At 44.2% G+C, this 24,962-nt stretch overlaps 1 long non-coding RNA gene across 1 annotated transcript; it reads right to left on the bottom strand.

Annotated features, from left to right (window-relative positions):
- Positions 1-1,230: 1,230 nt before the first annotated feature.
- LOC141422409 (uncharacterized) lies at positions 1,231-24,699 on the bottom strand. The gene is made up of 5 exons (XR_012446951.1): positions 24,446-24,699; positions 9,994-10,074; positions 9,282-9,502; positions 7,265-7,516; positions 1,231-4,087 (listed from the first exon to the last, which is right to left on the bottom strand). It is a non-coding gene; the product is annotated as an uncharacterized lncRNA (long non-coding RNA).
- Between the last annotated feature and the right edge of the window lie 263 nt (positions 24,700-24,962).

Genomic DNA, 24,962 nt, shown 5'->3' with positions numbered 1-24,962 from the left:
TGCTTCCTCTCCTGGGACCAAGGGGCAACCTTCCAACCCTATAAACCAGGCCTGATTTTGTCCAGATCTGAAACACAGGCAGAACTGTACCCAATGGAGAAATCACCCATGCCACTGACAGCACCCAGCACTCCCAGGGCCGGAAATGGTCTATGTGAGCATGACTGCCCAGTCTGTGGAAAGCCAGCATCAACCTATAATTGGCTGAGGACAATGTCAACCCAAAGAAAAGCTGGTGGGTCCAACCCTTGAGCAAATCTGCAGTGGCCTGTGGGCTGCCCTGTTGGTACCAGGCATAGCTCTGTGTTTCTCGAGTCTTTCTGGAGAGCTTGTGTGGGGGAGGACACAGGAAGATCCACCTACTGGCAGCCAAATGTGTTTTATCCAACTTTGTTCTCATTTTTTTTTCAGTGGTACTGGGGTTAGAACTCAGGGCCTCATGCTTTCTAGGCAGGCATGCTACCACTTGAGCCACTTCACCAGCCCCCAACTTTGGACAGTGGTAGCTGAAGGAAAAAGAAGTGAGTAGAAAGAATACCTCTGCTCTAGAAGTCAACAGGTGGCCCAAATGACTGTTAAAATCAATGGGCCCCTGTCCTAAGGCCATCTCTGCTCATGCCTGCTATTCGGTAGTAAGAAGTATGAGAAGACAGAGACATTACTGGTTTTCTTCTGCCACTAAGAAACACCGGACATATTTATTCCATGGAAGACACTGTGTTCCATGTTGACAACACATGTCAACCTGTGACAATACCTGTGTCAAACTGTACCTCTAACATTCACTATGGGCTCTGCTGCTGCTGCTGGAACCCATTCTTCCCCTCTGTGCTTTGAATGTGGTTTGAGTGTGTGTCCAAGGGCTCCCATGTTAGAAGCTCTGTCCCTACAGTTGGCAGTCCCAGTCTCAAAAAAGATTAAGGCTGACCATAGAGGGAGTTGTCATCCAAGAGCAAGATAGTGTCACCCCCTTCTCTGACTTCCTGTCTTCCCATGTGATTTATCTTGATTTGATATAGGTAGGAGTCCTCACCAGACCTGGGCAAATGTCAGTGCCCTACTCTTGGATCTCCACAACTGTGACCTAAATAAACCTTTGTTCTTCACAAATCACCCAGCCTCGGGTACTTTGTTAAAGCAGTGGGAAACAGGCTAATACATTCCCCTCAGTCTTTAAGATCACAAAATTTAAAGTGAATTTATTTATATGTAGAGGTTAAGGCACCCAAGGTCCTAGCAACAGGCTGCCTGGTTCTAACACAGTCGGCCACTGAGCTGTGACCTCCATTCTCAGTCTTGTGGACTGTGTTCTGCTACGATGGGATTTAAGAGCCGGTTCACACTGAGCAAGGCAAAGGCACATTGCCTCCCACACTCCTATCTCACTTCTTCCTCCTAGGTGCCTCCAAAACTAAAAAGCAAAAATGGAATTGCAATGATATCATGTTGTGATGTTAAATTATAGAAACATGGAAAGGTGATTATTTGAATTTTAAATGGGCAAATGTTAGTTAATTTTGTTAGGTAAGATAACAGGAGTGTGAGAAAATTTCTGCATCTTTGCAAGATGTGTGCTGAAGTATTTAGGTGAAAATATGATGTCTGACTTTTAAAAACCTCAGCAAAAATGAAAGCATTTTTAAAAATGGTTATAAGTGGATGATAATTATACTATTCTCTCTACTTTTCTGCGTAGCTGAAAAATTCACAAGGACAAACAAAACAATGGCAGTTGTTATTTAAGAACAGATTTTGGTGGAAGGAGCAGGTGTTGGGTTTTTTCCTTCCTCTGATTGCTTGATACAATGTTTTGTAGAAGTTTCAGGTTGTGCTGAAAAACCACAGAGAGGAAGGTAAAAGGCACCTCTGACGTCAATAGTCACAGATAATGCAGGGCTCCCTCTGCTAGTACTCAGTCGCATTTCTTTCCTTCTGTGCACCTTACAGACCACTGGGAATCTCGCTCTGGGAAAATGAACCATGTGACCTTTTTCATACCTGGCCATCAGAACTGGCAAACGAATGCACTGAATTCAACTCAACACAAACCAGAGCTTCCCATGCCACCAAAAATGAATATAACCGTAACATTTCTTTCTTTCTCTCTCTCTTTCTTTCTTTCTTCCTCTCCTTCCTCCTGTTCCTCTTCCCCTCCCCTCCCCTCCTCTTTTATTTAATTTTTGGAGACAGGGTCTTGCTATGTTGTCCAGGCTGCCCTCAAACTCAACCTCCTCCTGCCTCAACCCTCAAGTACTGGGATTACACAACTGGCTGCATAATATTTATGAGTTAAGTTTACTTTATCTTACTAGTTTGGAATTTATTTTATCACTCCTGAGTTTCTGCTGCTGCCTTACATTTTGCTATATAAATATGTACACAGATTCCATACTATTTTTCTAGGTGGGTCCCAGAAGTGAAAGGCTGGGAACACGTGGAAGGCTCTTGCCCATGCCCCTGAACGACTTCTCAAAGGTTCTGCTACCCCACTGGCAGGTAATGAGGTCAGCTTTCGATGCTTTCAGGAGAGCACCGGACACTCCTCTTATGAGCACACTCACTGGTCCTAGGGGTGGGGATGTGCAGGCCAAGTCACATTAAGTCACTCTTTTTTCTGTGAGGCACATTTATCAGTGTCTCTTACTCTCTCAACTAGACCCTTGTGCATTGTTTGCCCATGTGTGTCTAGGAGTTGAAATACTTTTCTTATCTTCCATGTGAACAGCTTTTCATTCAGCTTTCCCACTAATTATAACAAGAGGACCTCGTCATTGTAGGCACTGTGAAAGTGTAAAAAACAAGTCACGAAGTCAGTCCACAATCTCATCGTGCAGAGATAACTACTGCAATGATTCTGACTTATTTTCTTCATAGTGCTTTTTGCTTTGCTGAGGTGCACATGCACACACAGGGACATGCACAGGCATGCATGGACACGTGCATGTGTATATGGACACCACACCCACCCACATGCATGCACAATGTCATGGACGCATGAACACAAATGAGCACATACACCTGGGAGTATGCCCCCCTTCCATGTCTGTTCCCCTCTGTGCCATGGTCATTTATCATGTTTTAGAAGTTCCTAATAAATGAGCCTCTGGGCTCCAGCATGCCTTTTTATACGAGTAGAGAAAATGACGAACACTTCCTTTTCATTGAACATTTCGATGTTCCCATGCTTTGACAGTCTTGGATGAGGCTGTAGGTGACATTCCTTCCAGAAGGACTCGGTATGGATGAAGGATACTAATCTTTTAGTCTCGATTAGTTGTGGAAGCATTGTTTTATGGCTTGTTTTTCCTTGGCCTTTCATTTCTATGTTTAAATCCAAAAGAGTCATATGGCATATAGATATTCAGATGTACGCACATATATACACTGTATGTCATACGCTATGTACTTGACGTTGATGTCGTATGTGTGGCACATATTCATATAAAAGTACACACACACACACACACACACCGTATTGGTTTTGTTTTAGTGCTACCCTCCAGTGTGAAACGTGACCTTATTTAGAAAGATGGCATTTGAAGAAAACCACTTTAAGATGAGGTCATTAGGGTGGCCCTGGTCCAACACGACCAGTGTCGTAAAGAATGGGAAATGAGGACAGAGAGAGTTCCGAGGAAGGCAGTGTGCAGCCCAGTGTCAGTCAAGGCCCTCCTGCCTTCATGAGAAGCCCAAGGGAGGCTTGAAGACGATTCTCCTCACAGCCCCAGTAGGAACCAAGCCAACTAGTACCTTGATTTAGGACCTCAGCCTCCAGAATACACTTCTGTTGTTCAAAGCACCCGGCTTGCATGTGTCGTTATACAGCCCCAGCAAACGAGCATGGTCGTCCTAGCATTGTCTCTCTAGGAGACACTGACTGGTAGGAGGTGCAGGTCAAGTTCACATTGAAGGGGAAACGATGCTATGCAGCGGCCTTGGGTCCAGCAAGCCTGTCTTTAAACATCCACCCTTTGTGGTAAGGTTACCTGGGGACATCTCCATTCAGGCCAGCGACAGTCAGTTCCCAGAATCCATCTAGTTCGGTGCTCAGAGCCACGACTGGCACATGGCTGTGTTCCACAAATACCTGCAGGGAGCAGAGGTTCAGATGGAGGGAACCGTGGAACACAGGCAGCACTGTCAGCACAGAGAGGGAGGCGTCTGGGAGTAGGGTTCTTGCAGAAAGTCATGTGTGGGTTTCTGAAGCTCTGAGTTAGGGATATACAGGAGCAGACTAAGAACGTTCTGAAGAAGTCTGCTCAGTGGGACTAACAAAGGGGGCTGGGTATAGCTGAGTGGGAGAGTGCTTACCTAGCATGTAGTTGACCCTGGGTTCAAATCCCCACCCCTGGGAGTGGGAGAGAGGAGATAGCAAAGGGCCAGCCATTCTTCTGAGAGGGCACCCTGGAGTGTTCTAGCAGCCATTCTAATGGCAAGAGGAGTGAGACCTGAGCAAGATTCCACATGTCCTCTTCAAACCTCATTCTTGGAGCTCCATGGTCCTTCCAGCCCCAGTCCTGCCTTTAAGGACTCTGAGTCATCACCAGGTCAGCCCTGACCTTGACCTCATCAGACCTCACGGTGCAAGCTCTCTCCTTTGTACCCCCCAGCACAGCCATTCAGAGGCAGTGGGACCAGTGTTGTTCTCTACCCTCTCACAGTTTAAGTTTGAGCATCTGGTGAGTCAGTTTCCTTTTTGTTTTTGTTTTTAAAAACCCCAACAAACTAACAAACAAAACCAAAGAAAGCAGGGTTCCTGGCCCCTCTGAATTTGTAAGGTGCCTCTACCCAGAGACACTCCACTACCAGGACAATAGGGCAAGGCATCCTCTAAGTCTTTGCTGTTGGCATCAACAAACATTTCCAATGGCTGGGTGCCAGTGGCTCACGTCTGTGACCCAAGCTATGCTGCAGAGATCAGGAGGATCACGGTTCCAAGCCAGCAGGCAAATAGTTCAAGAGACCCTAACTGGAGAAAACGCACCACGAAAAAGGGCTGGTGGAGTGCCTCATGGTGTAGGTCCTGAGTTCAAACCCCAGTACCACAAAAAAAAAAAAAATTCCAATGTAGACTATAAAAAAATCAGAGAGAGAGAGAGAAGAGAGAGAGAGAGAGAGAGAGAGAGAAGAAAAAAGAAGACAGTGAAGAACACACACAATCATATAACAAATAATTACTGTTAACATTTTAGGATGAACACATCTCTTGACCACACAATTTTTTTGAATACATTTATGAAGAAATTGACATGTTTAAAATCATACAGACGCTAATTTTAAAGTGGATCACACTTAGGCCTGCAATGTGATTGAAGGTATACCCAGAAAGGAGATGGCATCCACCTCCTGGGAAGGTGTTCCACTCAGGTATTCTGAGATTTTGCTCTGAGAATGTGTGTAAAGTCTGTATTTTTTTAAAAAAGGAAAACCATGACAGGCTCTTACTGCATGCCAGGTACGGTCAGCACCTAACAAATACTAGTCTTTTCATTCTCCTGCAGTTTGTGAGTTTGGACCTGGTAAAATGAGTTAGTAATATGAGCTGTTTACTATTTTATGAGCCAAATAAGGAAACAGCCAAGCAGTAACTGGTCCAAGGTCACGCAGCTCTTAAGGGGCAAACTGAGTTTTGAACCCCAGCAGTTCAGGCTTTGATGTCCAAGGTCATAACTGCTAAAAACATGAAGCATCACAGGAAAAGCCTGCAATTCCAGCTACTCAGAGATGGAGATCAGGAGGATCAAGGTTCAAGACCAGCTGAGGCAAAAAGTTAGTGAGACCTCATCTCTACAGACAAACTGGGCATGGTGGTGTCTACATGTAAACCTAGCTACGCTGGAGACGTAAGTAGGAAGATTGTATTCTGAAGCTGGCCCTGGGGAAAACATGAGACTACCTAAAAAAAAAAAATAACTAACGCAAAAAAGGGCTGGGGGCATGGCTCAAATGTAGAGAACCTGCCTAACAAACATGAGGCCCTGAGTTCAAATTCCAATACTGTCCCTCCACCAAAATATACATATATATACATATATTCAGGAAAAATCAGAGTGAGAAAAATGAAATGAAGGCTAGTCAAACTGGACACATGACTGAATGACCAGTGTTTATTGACAATGGTTCCTTGGTTCTCAAATCCACCTGTACTCACTACTCAATTGTACCACAGTCTTGGTTCTGTTTGGGAACTCCCTGTCCTGTTTCACTTGCTGGTTGCTGGGCTGTTGAGACACCTACTTCAACAAGACCAGGACCCAACCATGGAGGTGAGGGGGACTTAAGTTTCAGAGTCAGCCTCACCTGTTGGTTTTCCCAGGTGGATTTTTTAGTCACGTTCAAAGTTCCAAAAATGAATCCCATGCACAGTGTGGACGTAGTGAAACTAAAATGACAGCCCTCATTATAGCAAAACCCCACATTTTTATGTTCCTCAGCAAAGGTTTTTTATTGTTGTATGATTTAATTTTTTTAGTTTCACTTACATCTATGTAGTTACAATTTTGTTATTCTGTACATTATATTTTAGGTAGGAATTTTTGTCCCATAGAAAAACTAACACATATGTGCACAGATATGTAAATGTACATACATATATTTCTATTTTTATTTAGCAAAATCCTTCCATCCTTATTAGTTCTAATATCTTATTTTAATTATATCACAATTATGATTAATCGTAATTTCTATTTCTCCCCAGTAATTATAATCTATGGAGTTGATGGAACTTTGAGAGGTGTGTTGAATGACAGCAGTGCTACTGATATGGTGGGGGAAGAGTAAAAAAATAAAAGAATGCAGAGAAAATGATCACTTCTCCTGTATATTTCCATGTGTTAGAATTCTAAGCAATACTTTAAAATAATGGTGAAATGACATTTAATACAATGGTTATTTAACTGTCACATACTTTCAAATGGGGGAAATTCTGGTTCCAAAATTTTAGAAAGTATGGCCATTTGTTTTAAAGAGAAAAGTTTAGAAACAGCAGCCATCAAGGTGAAACTTCAGCAGAAAATATTCAGCATGAGGTATTGCTTGGATATTCCCAGGATTGGAGCATGTCAACTACTCTGAGAGAGAACTAATGGAAAGTAGGAAACAGAAATACCCTGAGGCTGCTGGAGCCTCCTCAGCAATAACTGGAGACCCTGCAGGAGAGGCCAAGGTCCTCCTTCAGCCAGTGAAGCCAGGGCCAGCAACACAGAAGTATTAGGTATGATCCCTACCTGTGACTTGCAGGATGATAAGCACTGGGGAGACTTACCTATCCTGCTATGCAGGTGCCAAGGAGAATGGAGAATCTTTGCTTGACTGCTAGCAGAGGGTCGCTCCACCAACCTTCCCTTAAACACCTTGTTAATTCACCAGCATTCTCTGCACCTTCTGCAAACAGACTCAGCGTAGCCCACAACCTGAGGGAGTGGCTTGCTCTCTGATAAATCCTTACAAGACTCAGGTAGGGGCTAGAGGCAGGACTCAAGTGGTAGAGCACCCTGCCTAGCACTGATTTCAAACCCTGGAATGAAAAGAAAAAGAAAGAAAAAAGAAAAGAGAAGAAAATTCATGTAGTTGGTTCTCAAGTCAGAAGAGAGAAAGAGAGAGAGAGAGTCACCAAAGACAATATTGAAACAGCCCTTCAATGATTTTACAGGTTGGGGCAAGGTGGGGGGCGGATATTAAAGGCAGCATGAGAGGACTACACAAATTATTTTGAAGCAATAATCCTTGACTACAGGGATCAGTAACAGGGTGGCGCCAGCCCAAGACTGAACAGGCAGTTGGTGCACAGATGCCCTTGCTGAGGTATTTTCTGGGTAAGATCGCAGTGGCCTTTATGTAAGGCTATGGTTGTGACAGAGGGACAGAGCTTGCTCTCAGGCATAAACGTGGGATCCTCTCCTCCACACCCTCTAGTTTGGTATATTTATTGTTAGGATTAGACATAGGCTACTCCATTTCGATTCTGACAACTTTCACCTTATTGTTAAATAATTTAAATAGAAATTACACGAACCTATGACATGATAGCAAAAGCAAAGCGAACTACTCTTTCTATAAAAACTAAGATGATTGCTCTGGAGAGACTAAGAAGGAATCTCTAACTTTTTTGTTTTGTTTTGTTTTTGAAGTGTGGCTAACATAACTGTACAAGATTGGCGTAGGTTAGAGAGCATAAAAACTTTGATTTTACTCACACGTCTCTTTGTATTTCTAAGTTCTTGCTCCGTGTTAGGGAGTCATATTTAAAACTTTTCCACAATGTCCTCCAGAGGCGGTTTTGCAGGACAGGTGGAACAGGGCTGCCCTGAAGAGCACTCATGGAAGAACAGAACTTGGCTTTCACATCAGCAGACTGGCTGTATTTCCTGCCAATTCTGGAACTTGAACCTTTTGTGTTATTTGTATCTATTTATATCTTTCTTTTGTATCTTTTAGCATTTTTCAGTTACATTGAAAGATCTTTCGTATATTTGCCTTCTCTGTTTGTATCTTTTAAATTAAAGTAAAATCTGTGTGCCTGCTTGTTTCACTGTGAACTCTCTCTTCAGTGCATCAGACAGGTGAACTTGATCCCCATAGGACTTTAAAAATAAAAGACACAAAGGCGCCGGCAGCTCACACCTATAATCCTAGCTACTCAGGAGGCAGCGATCAGGAGAATTGCAGTTTGAAGCCAGTAAAGGCAAATAGTTTGCAAGACCCTACTTTGCAAACACCCAACATGGGGCTGGTGGAGTGGCTCAAGTGGTAGAGTGCCTGCCTGGCAAGTGTGAGGCCTGGAGTTCAAACCCCAGTCCCACCAAAAAAAAAAAAAAAAGAAAACCCGACACAAAGCAGGGCTGGTGGACTGGCTCAAGTGGTAGAGGGCCTGAGAAAGAATGAAAAAAAAGGAAGGTCTGTTGCTGACTGCCTTTGGATACACCCTTCTCTATAAAGATATGCTCTTTTTGGGTACAGGGTACCTCACAGCACCTGGCATTACCTGTGTAAGGTGAGAGCTGCTGCACCAGCCTACGAAGGCAGACGTTCCCTGTGATCCAGACTATGCTACCGATTAGTGGCTGCTGTGGCTTTTGGTCTTAGAAACTCCTACCAAGAAAATAATGGTGACTGCTCCCTTCCCTGTGTCTTAGGGAGCTGTTACAGATGAATGGCAGCCTAGTAGGAGGGGTCAGGATGGAGTGTTGTGAAATTCAGGTATAGTAGGAAGAGCAGATAATACAGTCCTGAGAAAGATGCAAGAACAGGGCACATACTCACCCCGCCCCATCAAGACTTACCCTGGTGTTTTTCTTCTGCCACTGAGAGAGAAGAGGCAAAGCTGGTCACGTGTCACCCTTCTGCTTCCTCAGGCAGCCAGTCCACTGAAGGCCCTCTGACACAGTCAGACAGCCTGAGCTTGGCCATCGCCCTCGGCTGTGCCTGTGCTGTGGAGCATCACTTGCAAGGAAAGCCTAGTGGAGGCTGCAGTTGTTCTCCTTGTGGAGTTTGCCATTAGTGCCTGCAAAGTACCCAAACTCAAATGCACACAGACACCATCCTCAAAACCCAGATATACCCACCCCCCGGATGGATGGCATGGTATTTTCTGACACACTGGGCATCTTCCCACCCTGAGCCTCTGTGTCGACTGCCATTTCTTTTCAGAATGGAAGCCCCAGTCCCAGCATCCCAAAGCTGGACCATTTGTCCTTCCCAGAGTTCCAGGGTTGTCACATAGTCATCTGGTAAAAAGGAGAAATATCTCAAAATCCTGGCAAGTTTTTGAGTTGCCAGGGGAAGTCTGAACAATTGAAACATGATAGAAAGCCAGATTCTTCAAACTATTACAAGGAGCAAAACCTGCCCGCCAAAAATTCCACAAAGGCATAAAAATTAAATTAAAATTAAATAAATCTTCATGATGCCTTTTGTTCAATATTTCTGAGTGTAAAAGAAGGCATGACACTTTTAAGCTTAGTAAAAATTCATACGCACAAACTCAGCACTCACATTGTATCCTCTTCACTCATGGGATTGAAGTTAGACGCTTCCAAGAGCTGGGTTGTCCATCACACCTGCTGCTGCAGACTTCTTTTGGGAGAATAACCAGGACACATTTTAAATAGTCACTTTTTAAAATATTTGGGAGGTGACTGCTATTGTTTCAACATCATCCATCATTGCTTAGAACTAATCAATCAGACCTGGTGGGCAGAGGGAGATAACCAAAGCAGGATAGCAGCAGGGTGTGGGGCCCATCTTTTCCAAGTGGATCAGGACCATCTGTACTGCCTCCCTTCTTCCTTCCCTCTCTTTCTTTTCTGCTGCCTTCCTTTAAATGCTTCTTTCTCTTGCTTCATGCCTGTTTTTATTAGCATCTCTTTCCTTTTCCTTGCTTGCTCTCCAGTATTTCTCTTCAAAACACAGAGAACCAGCCTTCTCCTGTTGTCCTCAGCAGTGCACAAGCTCAGTCCTGCCTGCACAAAAGCTGCCTAGTTCCTGGGGTGTCACTACCAGAAGTATCTTGATACAGCAGGGTCCTCGGACAGTCTGGGGAACATAGGAAATGAAGCTCAATGCAGAAAATAAACAGAGGTGCTGTTTCACGCGAACAATTTCAGTGGAAAGTGCCAGAATTTGGACTGTCAGACTGGCTCAAGTGATAGTATCTGCTTAACAAGTGTGGGGCCTTGAGTTAAAACTCTGGTGTTGTAAAAAAGAAATAAAGAAAGAAGGAAAGTGCCATGGTTTGGATGTCTGGGTGTCTCTGAAATTTGTGTTGAATGTTGATGTCCAGTACAGACCCCTAAAGGAGGCCTCTGGGAGTGGATGGGGTATGGGGGCTCTGCTGTCAGGAATGGGATTAGTGTTGCTACTGGAGTTTTAGGGCAAAAGCCCCAGCTCTGGAGTCCCAATACACTAGGCTTGGCCACTTATCCCCATACACCAATCAAAGAGATGAGCAGTGGTAAAGGTCCAAGAAAGGAGGTTTAATCACGCAACCCCACTGGGAAGAACAGATAACTAGGTTTGGTGACCCAGATCTGTCTTCAGGGGGCTGACAGGAACTTGAGATTTTATAGAAAAAGGGATGAAGGAGAGAGTTGGACATGCATAGCTGGCAGAGCAGGTGATCTTGATCAGCTGGTGGCCTGGTTGATCTTTATCCTAGTTCTGATTCTGCAAGGGTTTCTAGCAAACTTGTTAACCCTGTCATCACTTGAGGGGAGCAATCTGGTTCCCAGGAGTGATGCTCCTGCTTGGAGTGCAGCTCATTTTCCTGGGTAGCTGTCCAAGATTGGGGGCAGGGGGGATGGTCTTATCGTGCAGTGGTCTGTCCTATGACGCTCAGTGTTGCTTAAGGGTAGTTTTGGTTCCGTTCCAAAGGATGTTTATTGATTAGTCCTGTTGTTCCTGGAATCTAAGGTAACTACCAAAGCGAGTGAAAACCTGAGGGACAAAATTAAGCCAGTGAGTGAGCTCTCCTTAGTGGCCCTTCAAAAGACTTGAGGAAGTTTGTCTGGCCCTTCTGCTATGTGAAGACACGTAGAAAGCGCCATTTTGAACTAGAAAGAGCTGGCCTTCACAAGACACCAAATCTGCTAGTGCCTTGATCTTGGGCCTCTCTCAGTCTCCAGAACAATAGGAAATAAATTGCTATTAATTATAAATTAACAATATATAAAGACATTTTGTTATAGCAGCCTAAACTGATACAGAGCCTCTATGTCCTCTTCTCAGACCTACTCAGTGAGACTGAGTGCGGGTCCTCAGTCAGAGGGGCCAGGAAAGTACCAGAAATGTCAGGAAGGCAGATTTCTCCTTTCCTCCCAACCTGGGGACTTGATGATAGTGTGGATTCTTTTAAAGCCATTCACAGATCCCTTATGATTCTTCACATTTTCTTTTACCTAGAATGGCACACTTGAAAGACAGAAATAGCAAATGGTCACTTGGGGCCACCTCCTCTTTTCATCCTACTCACTTCATACTCCCCACATAAAGGAAAAGAACACAGAATGAAATGACAGCCTGCTTGTCTGTGGCTGAATTTGAATTTCTCTTCTATTCATGCTGGTCCCTCTTCAAAGTCCCTGGTTCACAGTCACAAGGAACTGAACCAGCACTTGGCTAATTGTGGAAACAATTAGCCATTTGTTACTTGTCTTAATGAGCCAAGTAGATAATTGTTTCTGGCTGGAGCCACTAGGGACGTAGTCAGTGGTCTGCATTCCTAATTTCTGGTTAAAGGGATGCTAGTAGAAAGCTTCTATCTGGCAAAAGACTGGAATGTTGCTTTTAGAATTGGTATAATGTCATATCCCATTGCTACAAGCATTTGGAAACAGCAGAAGTGAGACAAATTTTGCCCTTCACTCTCCTTAGGTCATGACAAATGTGTTCTTTATAGGTTCCTGCAAGATGGCTTAGTCCATGTGGAGAACAAGGGGCATATTCTCTTCCTATTTCCCAGGGGAGAGGACAAAGCCACAGCCATTCTGCACGTGTTCACAGCCATCTGGATGGCCATCTCTGACCTTAGCTGCCCGGAACATGGTTTTGCCTGTCTGCAACCATTCTGAGCTCTCATTAAACATGTCTTCTCATCTCTCAGCATCTGGGGACTTCAGGGGCTTCTCACCAGAACTCACCAGTAATCACTATCAGATGGGCAGCTAGCCATGACACCCCCACTTGCCAGGCTTGTTCTGAAAGTGCCTCTCCCACCAAAACCAGGACTCCAAGTCACTGGTTGCTCTGCATTCATTTCAGACCAATGTTAAACCAGACTTCCTGCAAACCTCAAGAATAGCCCTGACACCCACAATGTAAACTGAATTTCTGTTTGCAGAATCTCTGTGTGGGTCTGTAACTGACACAGGTTTAGACTAGGTAAGGAGTACAATTGGAATGAAGTCCTTATTGCAAAACACACTGATATTTCTGTATAAATTTTGATAAAACATATTGTGGTTTTGTTTTGAAGGCTTCAAGGAAGCAACCAAGGCCATTTTTTTTTTTTTTTGTCCCTTGGTGGCACTGAGGTTTGAGCTCAGGTCCTCATGCTTGCTAGGCAGGTGCTCTTACTACTTGAGCCTCCCTACCAGCCTCAAGACCTACTTTGCTAAGTAGCTGAATTGTGATGTGTAAAAAATAGAAAAAAGATTTGCTATGAGTAATTTCAAAGTACTGAAGCAAGTGAAAGTTGGCTTTGCAGGATGGATGAGCCAGAGGTATGCATGTGTGCGGGCACATGTGTATGTGTGTGTAACTATGTATATGTGTTCATGCATGTGAATGTATGTATATGTGTGTGTGTTATGCATGTGTGTGTGTCTGTGTTTATGTGTGCTTATGTGTGCAGGTATACAGAAAATGGTGGCATTTACTAGTGTGTCTCCCCTGATTTTTGTGACATCAGCTTGATCCTTTCCTCCCTCTCTGTAGCCGGAAAATTGTGGGGAAGCAGGAAAACACTAAACACCCCAGTGTGTATGGGATGAGTTGTTCAGTCTGGGAGCCTTTTTCTATACTGTATTCATCCAGAAATAGTGAGTTTAGAAGAAAAGTAGCACTAACTTTGTGGAAACACCTGCTGTGTGCTGGGTGCATCCCCTCCACACCTCATTTAACTCTCAAGACATCCTGGACACAGGTGTCAACATTATCTTATTAAAAATGAAGAATCCAAGAATTATATAAGTTATTTGTCTAAGATCACACAACAAATAAGCAGTAGATGTAAGACTTGAATTAGATACCAAATGCAGAGTTCCGTCTACTCTAAAACTCTAACCCAGATGTCAGAGGGACCTTGTGGTCTTCCATGATCCTACAGGTTCCCAGGGGTGTCATGCCTCATTGTCACTTCTGACCTGTGAGTGTGTGAGCTGCTTCTGCTCCATATGTCAGACACACTAATGAAAAATGCAGCCACTTCACCAGTTTAAAACAATATCTACTCTGCCAGCATCAATGGCTCATGCCTGTTATCTTAGGTAATGGGGGGGGGGGGGCGGAGCAGAGATCAGGAGAATTCGAAGCCAGCCTGGGTAAATAGTTCGTGAGACTCTGTCTCGAAAAAACCCATCACACACACAAAACAGGGCTGATGGAGTGGCTCATGGTGTAGGCCCTGAGTTCAAACCCCAGTATCACCAAAAAAGAAAAAGAAATATGTATTCACATCAAGCACTTTGTGGCTTTAGGAATTTAACTGTCAGAAGTTTGGGGTAGAGTCACAAGCCATAGGTCGTTCCTCCTTTTTTCTCTCCTTCCCTTCTTTTCCTGCTGCCTCTCATCTACAAGATTCCTGCTCCAAGAACTTGTAGGTAGGAGAGCAATCACCCTGTATGACCTTCTACCCACCCATGCTAGAGAGGGGAGCACACCTTGGAGTAAGGATGTACTTTTGGGTCCAGGTTAGACTTCTCTTAGTGGGCTCCTAAGCAAACTTCAAAGAATTGTTAAATAAAATTTGTGGGAGCCCATATACCAGGTGCCAAGAAGTGAGGTAGAAGTTAGTCATGAGTGGTGGGGGTATGCAAAAGGAACCTAAAATGCATGAGTCTTCAAGGTCTAGGGGAAAAAAAACACTGTAATTAAACTTTCAACTCCTAATGACCTAATGGATCAAAATAGAGGGCTTGCAGAGTGGCTCAAGTGGTAGAGTGCCTGCCTAGCAAGTGGGAAGCCCTGAATTCAAACCCAGGTACCCCCCCACCACCAAAAAAGATCATGGGATGTCACAGGATGTTTTTGACTGAGCACCCTAAGGTGATTCGACATCAGTTCCTAAAACAATATATCTTGACTTAATAAAGACCCGGGCATTTCATCCATATCCTGGAGGTCAGGTGGACCCTATAATGCTTTGTATTTTGTTAATCTGTAGGCCTACCCTAGCCTTTTGCCCTTAACCATGACTTCAGTCTCATGGGCTGATTCTAGGGAGGGACTTAACTTTCCAAAGCCCCTTCCACTGCAATAAAAACCCATGCCAGGGCAAAAATATTTGTCATTTTCATTCTCACTCTAGAGACAATCTGCTTTCAGTCTATTGAAAGTGTATTTCTCTACTAGTAAACTTTGCTATCACTTTCACTGTATTTTTGTGTCTTGCCTGAATTTTTCTGCTCTGGACTGAGGTAGATATCAGTGCTGACTTTCCAGTAACAGATGTTGGAATTAATAACCCTCTGGTGCCAAAAACAGACACACAAGAGACAGAAAATCTTGACAAGGCAATTTCTCTTGATCAAGAGGATGCAGGCATGTTCTCATTCCAGCTAAGCAACACAAAAGCACAGAATGGCTGACAGTGGCTCCTCCTTATATCCCTGACACACTTGTACCTGCCCCTCACCTGGGATTTGTTCAGGTCTAAGGTTCACAGTCTTTCCCGACTGGCTAAAAGGCTCGGGGGATGTGTTAGGGCATGCAGTTTGGCGGGCAATGGAGTTGTACAGGAATCCGGAAGAAGAAACAAGGACCCTTTAAACATGCAAGTCACCTAAGATGGCAATCTGAGGAATTTTTAAGTAAGCTAAGAGGGTAACAAATACTTTGAAAGAAAAGTTCATTTTTCTTACCCAGAGACCAAGCCAAAATGGAGTCACTCGTGTTGACATTCTCCATCAACAAACCAAAACTAAGTTGTCTATTCAACCTTCCAAGACATTGAGAGAGAAGGTGGTCAAACCCCACTCAGACCCATTTTAGCAGCATGATTAGGAAGTCCATCTGCTAGAACCCTTGTAAGGAAGGTAACCTGAAGTCACTTGGCATTAACCAATCACTTTCTCATCCTATGCTGTCTTCTTGTTGTTCAAGCTACCTTACAAAACCCAACTGTAACAGGTACTTACAAAAGCACTGGGTTCTTACCTGAGCCCACAAGTGAACTGAAACAGGATAAAAAGCATGGCATCCCTAACTCCATTTTGTATTTGTGTCCTTTGCTCTGACCCAGTCTCTCCACAGTCATCTTGTAGTCACCTTGGAATCCAGGAAGGACAGGACTGATGGATAAGCATTCTGTGACAGGAATCAAAGCTACCTCCCAGCCAGCAATGACTCTTATCTCCACCCATCCTGAGATAGTGAGCCACCTTGGCTACACTTTGCTTAATTATACATATCTTTCACTCCACCCCAAATCTTCCTCTATTCAAACTTAAAGTTAATGTCCATATCCCAAAGATGGGCTGAAATGCTTACATTGTCCCTTCCCATGCTGTGTACTAAATCTCCCTTCTCTGTCCTTCAGCATTTCATCTCTTTATTTGGTATATTGGGGGCGAGTGGCCAGACCTGATATGTAAAACCCCCAGAATTGGGCCTCTGGCCTAGAACTCTGATCACAGAGCATTTTCACCAGCTCAAACAAAAGGCTTTCTAGTTTCAGACACATGATATCGCCAGATTCACAAATAGCTAAAAAAGTCAATTAGATGTTCAAATTAAATTCCTTGAAATTTTGTTTTTTGACGGAGTGAAAAATCACCTTATTGTCAGGTGCTAGTAATCCCAGCTACTCAGGAGGCAGAGATCATTAGGATTGAGGTTCAAAGGCAAATACTTTGGGAGACCCTATCTTGAAAAAACCCATTGTCAGAATGAAAGAGGCACAGAATGTACAGGCAGGAAGACAGATCAACACCAGCACAGGATTTATTGTGGAGAAGTGGTCCTGCACGTGGGTCTCCAGAAAGAGAACTGGGGCCCGGAGCTGCTTACAGACTGGGGGTAGATATGGGAGGTGGGTGGAGAAGTCCCAGGAAGATCACTGGACAGGAAAATTTTCAATGGCCCTCTGATCCTCCCTAGATAATGGCTTAAAGACAGGTCATTCCTTCTAGGCCAGGTAGGGAGTTTCTAGTAAATGGCTAAAGGTGGATGTTTATTTTTCTTTAGGGCTGGGTGGAGAGTTTCCAGCAAGTCACCTTCAAGGGGGAGGGGGTCCAGTTCTAATATGGTTTCTTATTGTTCACCCTAACATCCATCACCAAAAAGGGCTGGGGGAGTGGTTCAAGGTGTAAGCCCTGAGTTCAAACCCCAGTACTGAGGAAGAAAGGAAGGAAGGAAGGAAGGAAGGAGAAATTCACCAGAGGAAGGAAGGAAGGAGCAATCACCTGACCTAGCACTGACAAACATTCCTCTCTGTAGAGTAGAGATTCTAACTGGAAGCAAAGGATTCTTCTTCACTTGGGAGAAAATAAAGGATGAACTATTTGGGACATACTTATTGTCAAAAAGTTATTTGTCTGAAACTTAAATTAAGCTTATATCCTCCCAGTATTTTATCTGGCAATCCTAACACGTAGGCATATGAAAGGTTTAATTTCATGGAACTAATTTTCATACTTGGAAACTCAGAACTTGATCATATTTCAAATGCACACTATTTGAGGAAAATTATTTCTTAAATCCTCTGAAATCATGAACTAACCATACTAAAAGCATTGGAAATGCGGAAAAGTGTGTCACTAATTGGAAATGTGGTCACAATGTCCCCAGGATAGTCTGAAGCCAGCCTGGGGAAACCACAGTTCCCAATGCTATTGGTACTAATTCAAAAAGAGAAAGGAGCTCAACATCCAGGATGGCTGGGAGGGCAGGCAGAAAGAATGAGAGAAGGAAAGCCACACAAACAGGGCGGGTTGTCTGCCTTTCAGCTCCCTGCAGCCTCAGTGCCCCTCAGAGCTGGTTTTCTTCCCTCCCCACCTGCAGGAGGAACCTGAGGCACTTGGAGCAACAGCTTCCGCTCCTGAGATGAAAAATTGCAAACAAACTGGCCCTGGGAATATAGATGTTATATAAATGTTTAATGAGCTTGGTTGGGGACCTTTGCTCGAGTTTCCTGTTCTGTTCCTAAGCCAATGGTTTTCTCCCATAGGCTTCAATGCATGTTCATGGTTAGGAAAATTCAAAAAGTTGAAACATATTACCTAGCATCTCACCACCCCAGAGCTCAGAAACATTTCATTTCTTTTTTCATGGTTTTTTTTTTTTTTTGGGTGGGGGGAGAGAAGATTGAGACAAGGTCTCATTTTGTAGCCCAGGTTGGCCTAGAACTCTTGATCTTCTTGTCTCAGTCTCTTGAATGCTGGGATTATAAATGTGTACCACCATACCCGATTTTTCCAGTTTTCTTTTTTGGTGGTGCTGGGATTTGAACTCAGGACCTCACACTTGCTAAGAAGGTGTTCTACCACTTGAGCCTCTCCACCAGCCTTGCTTTGTGTTGGGTATTTTCAAGATAGTGTCTCATGAACTATTTGCCTGGGTTGGCTTCCATCTCTGCCTCATGAGTAGCTAGGATTACAGGTGTGAGCCCCAGGCACCTGGTTTTACCGGTCTTCTTCAATGGTATTTCGTATAGAGTATATATTATTGTGTTCTGCTTCCTCCCTCCTCCCCCATTATTAAGAACTTCTTTAAGCATCATTTTAAGTAGCAACAGTGTACTGGGGATATAGTTGAGATGGGCAGATAAATGTGTAATAAATGGTCCTCAATACTTACTACAGGCAAGCCACAATATTCCCAACTAGCTGAAAGCAAGAAGTCTTTACTTCTAGCTGATAGGACTCATAATGCCCACAAAATAAAAGAGACCAAGATCTTAGAAGAGGACTTTTTTTTTTCAGATACCCAAGAGGGCATCTCCTCCCTGGCTCCTTCTTGGAAGGATCTGTGTATCATATAAGTTTGCATATGAGACATATGAAAGGCATTTTAGTATACTATATGTATGGTAGTGGGGATTGAACGTGAAACTGGGTTTTGGTCCCAAGTTTTGAACCCAAAACTCAAACTCCTGGGCTTTCACATGCCAGGTCTGGCCACTCATCCCTATATGCCAAATAAAGAGACATGGTGAAGGCAGAGAAAGGAGATTTATTACACAGTTCAGGACATACCGTGGGAAGTGGCAGAATAAGCACCCAGCCCATCTTCAGCTGTCTTTGGGGTACAGACATGAGTTTTAGATGTAAATAGACAAAGAATTAGGGCAGAGGATAAAAAGTTTGCACAGTTAAGCAATCCCAGTTACAGGTGTGGCCTGATTATTATCTCACTTGTGGTGCTTCAAAAGTTCTGGAGAAGTTATCATTGTCATCACTTGAGGAGAGCAATGTGGTCCCCATGAGATGAGCACTGCTGCTCCAGCCTCATCGCTATAGGTAATTGTCCTCATTTGGAGGGGTGGTGTGTCCTACAAGACTCCACTTACTTAGGGATAATTTCAGCCCCTTGTCATAACGAGCCTTGTTATGGATTGTTCTTGTCCTTCCTCGAGGACAAGTACAAAATGGAGACAGAGATGCCAAGCTTTATCCTGTTCTTGTTTAATTCTTCTTACCTGTGTCCAAGTAAGGAGTTGATACTTTTCAGCAAAAGCAGTTTTAGCACCACTTGCAAACTGAGGGCATTGCATTTACTGAGCAAGTGCCCCACAACTTGAACAACACTCCCCATTATTGGGTGGGTGGTCCTCAGAAAACTCTCATCCAGAAGATCTCAGGTTATTGTGTCTCCCAAACAGAACTGGACAGAGACACAAATTGCAAAGCCATAGTAGAGTTTTATTGAAAGGAAAAGTAAAGGCACCACTAAAGAAAGAGTGCTGGGCTCTGGCTGGTGGGAAGTGCTGATCTTTGTTCAAAGGGCAACTTATAAGTTGTAAAGGCAAATGATGGGAAAATTCTGGGTGGTCTTTGCAGGAGGAGCTAGGGTGATTGACCAGGTCTTCAATAGCATGTATGGGATGTGACCACTATTCATAAGGTTTTAAGTAGAAAGCTTTACCTGAGAGGTCAAATCCAGAACAGATTTCCCTTACACTGGGCATGTGTGCACCATTTTAAAGTCTAAACAAGGAAGAGACTCCCTTGTCTTTTGGGGAACTTACACCTGCAAAGGAATTTACATGTGAAAAACAATCTACAACTGAGATGTACTGTGGTGGTAGAAGGGTGGGGAAAAAGAGGAATTTCAGTATGGGGTGACCTTTTGCTGAGGAGGGTAGAGCCCCATAACCTGTTACTTGGTTACTTTCCCTGTCACTAGCCTATCTTAACCCCAGTTGTTTGTTTGTTGTTTGTTTGTTTTGTATCAAATAGGGTCTCATGCTTTTGCTTAAGTGGGCCTCAGACTGTGATCCTCCTACCTCCATCTGTGCTAGCTGGGATTGCAGACAATTGCTAACAGGGGCATAGTTAATATTTTTAAGCCAAAGAAATTTGAGGAGCAGTAGGTGCAGGAAGGACCTTCTGACCTTCTCCTGAGCAGGTCACAAGACCCTCAGATGAGAGGTCCCCTGCCTAAACCCAGGGGTCTGAAGACAGAGACACAGAGAGAAATCTGAGGGCACAGAGGTTGCCAAGCCTGCCCAGGTCTCATAGCCCCTCCGTCCCGTCGGGCTTTTCCATGGCTTTCCACTCTCCATCTAACCTAGCATTAAACTCTCAGGTTTCACTGGTTTTGATTCATCATTTCCTTATGAAGTCTTTATGTCACGTACTTACAGACAGTCCCTGACCAGGATGGTTCAGCTTAATGGTTTGTTTGATTTTGTGATGGTGCCAAAGCAATGTGTGTGCAGGAGAAATCTACCTTCTGAGTTTTGAACTTTGTCTTGCCCTGGACTAGAAGCATGTGGCAGGATTCTTTCTTGTCACGCTGGGCGGCAGCAGCAAGCCACCACTCCCAGGCAACCTCCTTAGCAAGAGGGGAAACCACAGACACCCACCCACAGGGTATGGTGCTGCCAAGGGGGTCATCCAGGGTAGGCGCACTAAATATATTTTCAATTTATATCATTTCCAACTTCTGATGAGTTTATAGGACCTGGGTCTTTGTTACGCACTTTCTTTCTTTTTTGGTAGCACTAGGTTTTGAACTAAATTTATTTTTTTCCTTTTGGCAGCATTGGGGTTTGAATTTAGGGCTTCATGCTTGGTAGGCAGGCACTCTTACTACTTGAGCCACTTTGCCATCTGTCCTCTTGATTTTGAAGAATGAAAATCACAGACAATGAGAATGAGTAAAGTAAGAAAATTTACTGAGATAGAAAAACAGCAAAGAGTAAAGACCCAAGAGCTGGGAACGGTCCCAAGAGAGGGTGCCAGAGGAATGACATGGTCTAAGGTTTTTATCCATTTTTCTAGGGTGTTGCTCAATCTCTATGCTAATTAAGGTGTGCAGAAAGCAGCATTCTTGTTGGCTGTGCCCACAGTGTTCTGATTGATTGTGCCCTAGTCCTCCTAGTGTCCTCATCTGGTCCTTCCTGTTTTGCCTTCTTTCCATCCTTTAAGATCACAGGGAGATCATAATGAAGGTTTCCAGGGCCCTTCTGTCCTAGGGGTACTGTCTAAATTCAGCTAACTGCCTAGCCTACTTGCTCAGAACCCCATAGTAAACTGAAGAGCATCTGTAGGTTTTGTTCTTGTTACTCTGCTTTTCGTAACCAGGGCCCAGCCAACAAAACTACGGTGGGTAGAAGATATCTTTCCTTCCCTACAACACTCTCATGCAAGCTTCGTTCTCATAACATACCCATTGTAGGCTGCAGGCATTGTGCATAAGCTCTTGAGCAGTGGCCTTTCCTGCAGATTTTTAAATGCACTAGAAAATTAGCATAATTGGATTGGTGGAGTGGCTCAAGTGATAAGAATGCCTGCCTAGCAAGCATTAGGCCCTGAGTTCAAACTTTAGTGCAGTCAAAAAAGAAAATTAGCAACATTTTCTTATAAGTACACAGTACAGTTTTCTACCCTATTACTGTTGAGTCTAGCTGTATTACCTGAAAAAAAATCATATACCCCCAGTTTATGCACCAACACGAATACATAAATATACTCATAGTAATATTCTTTGTCATTGAAAAAATAAAAATTGCCTAACTATTCAGCGTTGAGATTGGTAAGTAAATTGCCCAACACAAATATAATCCTTGTAGTAAATGGAAAAGGATTCAGCCATCAAAAGCAAACTTCAACGAAGAGCATCTATTGAAGTCAATTAAAGAAACTGGATGACGTTTATGTAAATGAGGGTGTAAGTTTAACATGCTGATGAGAGAGGACCAGAGCAAAATTCAAGAATATTGAAAGCCAAATGGTGAGGTGCTGGGTGATTTTTCTCATGTACTTATGTGGATGTGGCAGGGTCCTCTCGTGCCGTGAGTTGGCACCTTGCAGTGGGATGATGGCAAATTGGAAGAAGCTGGTAAGACTGAGGTTTGTCTGTCCGTTTGTTCATTTATTTTCTCTGGTTATCTTCAGCTGTCAGGACAGAGTGAAACTTTCAGGTCTTTCAAAAGCCACCTGACTTCGCATTCTCGTCCATGTCACATGGTCTGCAAACGCAACTCAGACATGAGAAGCCAGTGTCTCCCATTGCACGGCATGGCTTGCTTCACCAAACCCTTTGGGCTAGTGGTTATTACTTAGAAAAGATGTGTTTACACAAACCTCACTGTTGCAGCTCATAAAACGGACTCTCACTAACACTTCATGGAAAAAGAACAAGCAAAACAGAGCAGGATTGGAAATGAGCTCTGGCCTCTGCCGGGCCCCAGGGAGGGAGGTGGCACCTCCTCCACATATGCCCCTACAAGGAGTGACTCTGGGGAGTCCACCTGATTGGCAGAGCTTCTTTCTTTCCTACCTTGGCCACTTGGCTGACCAGTGTGTTGGCACTTTGCAGAAAGGTGAGGGCAAATTGGAAGAAGCTGGCAAGGCTGAGGATCATGGGAGGAGACACTAATCTGGCTGTAGGTCCTAGGGGATGAAAGTCAACCAGTTAATAGAGCCAAAAAAGGTTCTGAGCATGAGTGGACTTGAGTCTGTGTTTTATGCCAGTGTGGTCTTGAAGGCAGGGCACAGAGGTCGTGTCTTTGTGGAAGCCCAGTAGTCTAAGTCATTCTTTCATAGTGTTCAACAGAAGCCCAACTGAAGGCAAGGAGTTCGAGACAGAGCCTGGGGTTACAGCCCCAACAAGATGGGCAACAAATTGCTGGCAGAGTGGCTGAAGTGGTAGAGCACCTGCCTAGCAAGCATGAGGCCCTGAGTTCAAACCCCAGTACCGCCAAAGAAAAACTAAAAAGGGCCTCAATCTCGTGTAGAGTCCTGGGAGTGTAGCAGACTGGGGAAGGGCACTGAGGCCCAGGAGGCAGACCACAGGCCACATGCGGAATCCTCTGATTATATAACTTTCTGGCTGAAAGTTTATAGAGCCAGAACTCCACATTCACGCCTTCCTCATCTCGGGATTCATTGACAGTGGATTTATATGTGACAAAATCGCTTCTGTTCTGAACATGCACAGACATTTATTCTATGCCATTATTACAACAATATAAACAATACAGTATGACACAGCATTTATGTTGCATTAGGTATTATATATAATCTAGATTACACCTGTTATTCTAGCTACTCAGGAGGCAGAGATCAGGAGGATTGCAGTTCAAAACCTGCCTGGGGCAAATAGTTCATAAGACCCTATCTCGAAAAAAAAGTCCCTCACAAATAAGGGTTGGTGGAGTGGCTCAAGGTGTAGGCCCTGAGTTCAAACTCTGTATCCCCTCCATACACACAAAAAAATCTAGAGATGGTTTAAAGAATGCAGGATGTTATGTGTACCATTTTCTACAATTGAGCACTGTGGATTTTCTGGTAACCAAGGGGGTTCTGAACCAATCCCCCGGGGTACTGAGGGAAAGGACAAGGCACTGCCAGTGCATATGACTGCAGCACCTGCCATGGGTGAAGTCTGTCTTCCATCTTGTTGACAGTGGTCTTAGGGACCTGACTTTCTCTGGCAATGAAATGTGAGAAGTACTACAATGTGCCTGTTCCCAGCTGAACCTCTAAGGATCATCGTCAAGTTTGGGGTTTCTTCCCTTAGATTTCCTGCTCTGTCCCCTTTGCCATGAGACCACCATGGCCCACAAATCAACTGCCCCTTGCAAAAGGAGCGAGAAGCAAATGGGTCTGTCCATGGCGAGTTTCAAAGTGCTTCTATTTTGCTTTACCTTGCATTGCAATGTCTTTTCCTTCTTGAAAAATACTGATCTGTTAATGAAACTTGAAACACATGCATTTGGGAATATTTCGGAGGAACACAATGTTCCTGAGGGAAAAGGCACTCCTTTTGTGGCTGAAATGACCCTCCTCTTGCTAGCCCGAGCATGACCTTTCTCATGAGGAATTACGCAACCCTTCCAGACTTTCCAGGCAGAGATTTATTTTTCACAAATAGCGAGAAAGCCGAGAAAAACCTGCCTACGTCCTGCAGCACCCCTTCTGCAAGGGGCAGTTGTGGCTGCATTTGCTTAGAGAGGGAAACCTTCACCTGCCAAGATCTGTCACACTGTCACCCCCACAGGCTCGGGGATGATTGTCCCCTCTCTTCAGTCCCTCACACTGTGCCAGCTTAAGCCCTCCGTTACCTCTTGGCTGGAACTGTGAGACAATTGAGAGCTGGTGTCTCCCGGTCCTGTTTCCCCCACACTGCTGCGGATTCTTCTTCCCATGCTAGCACTGCCAGGGCCCTTCTCGGGCAGGAATGTGTCTGCTCCCCACTGCCACCAACATTGCCTTGTTCTCTGGGACTCAGCTCCTCTTCAATTTTAATGCCTCCGTGTTCCTGCAGAATTCTGCAAGGAGTCTCCTGTTTTCTTGCTTTGCCATCTACTGACCCTATTCTAATCTCTAATCTAAGTAATTTCTTTCCCTTCTGAGGCCGTTTTATCAATTACATTTCATTTTCATTATTTATCAGATAACTTATCATCAGAGTAGTAGCACTGGAAATTTAAGACAATTACTGTTAGCACCTTCTGCTGGCAGAGTGAGAAATGCAATTGGTGGGGGGCACGGGGCATAGCCAATGGATATTGGGACAGTGGTGTGTTGGAAGACGGGGGGGGGGTCTCTTCCCACACTTGTGTCCCCCATCACACTTTA

The sequence above is a fragment of the Castor canadensis genome, chromosome 4 (assembly GCF_047511655.1).
Source record: "Castor canadensis chromosome 4, mCasCan1.hap1v2, whole genome shotgun sequence".
Taxonomy (NCBI): domain Eukaryota; kingdom Metazoa; phylum Chordata; class Mammalia; order Rodentia; family Castoridae; genus Castor; species Castor canadensis.
Note: the sequence above shows the minus strand (reverse complement) of the source record. Positions and strands in the feature narration are given on the sequence as shown.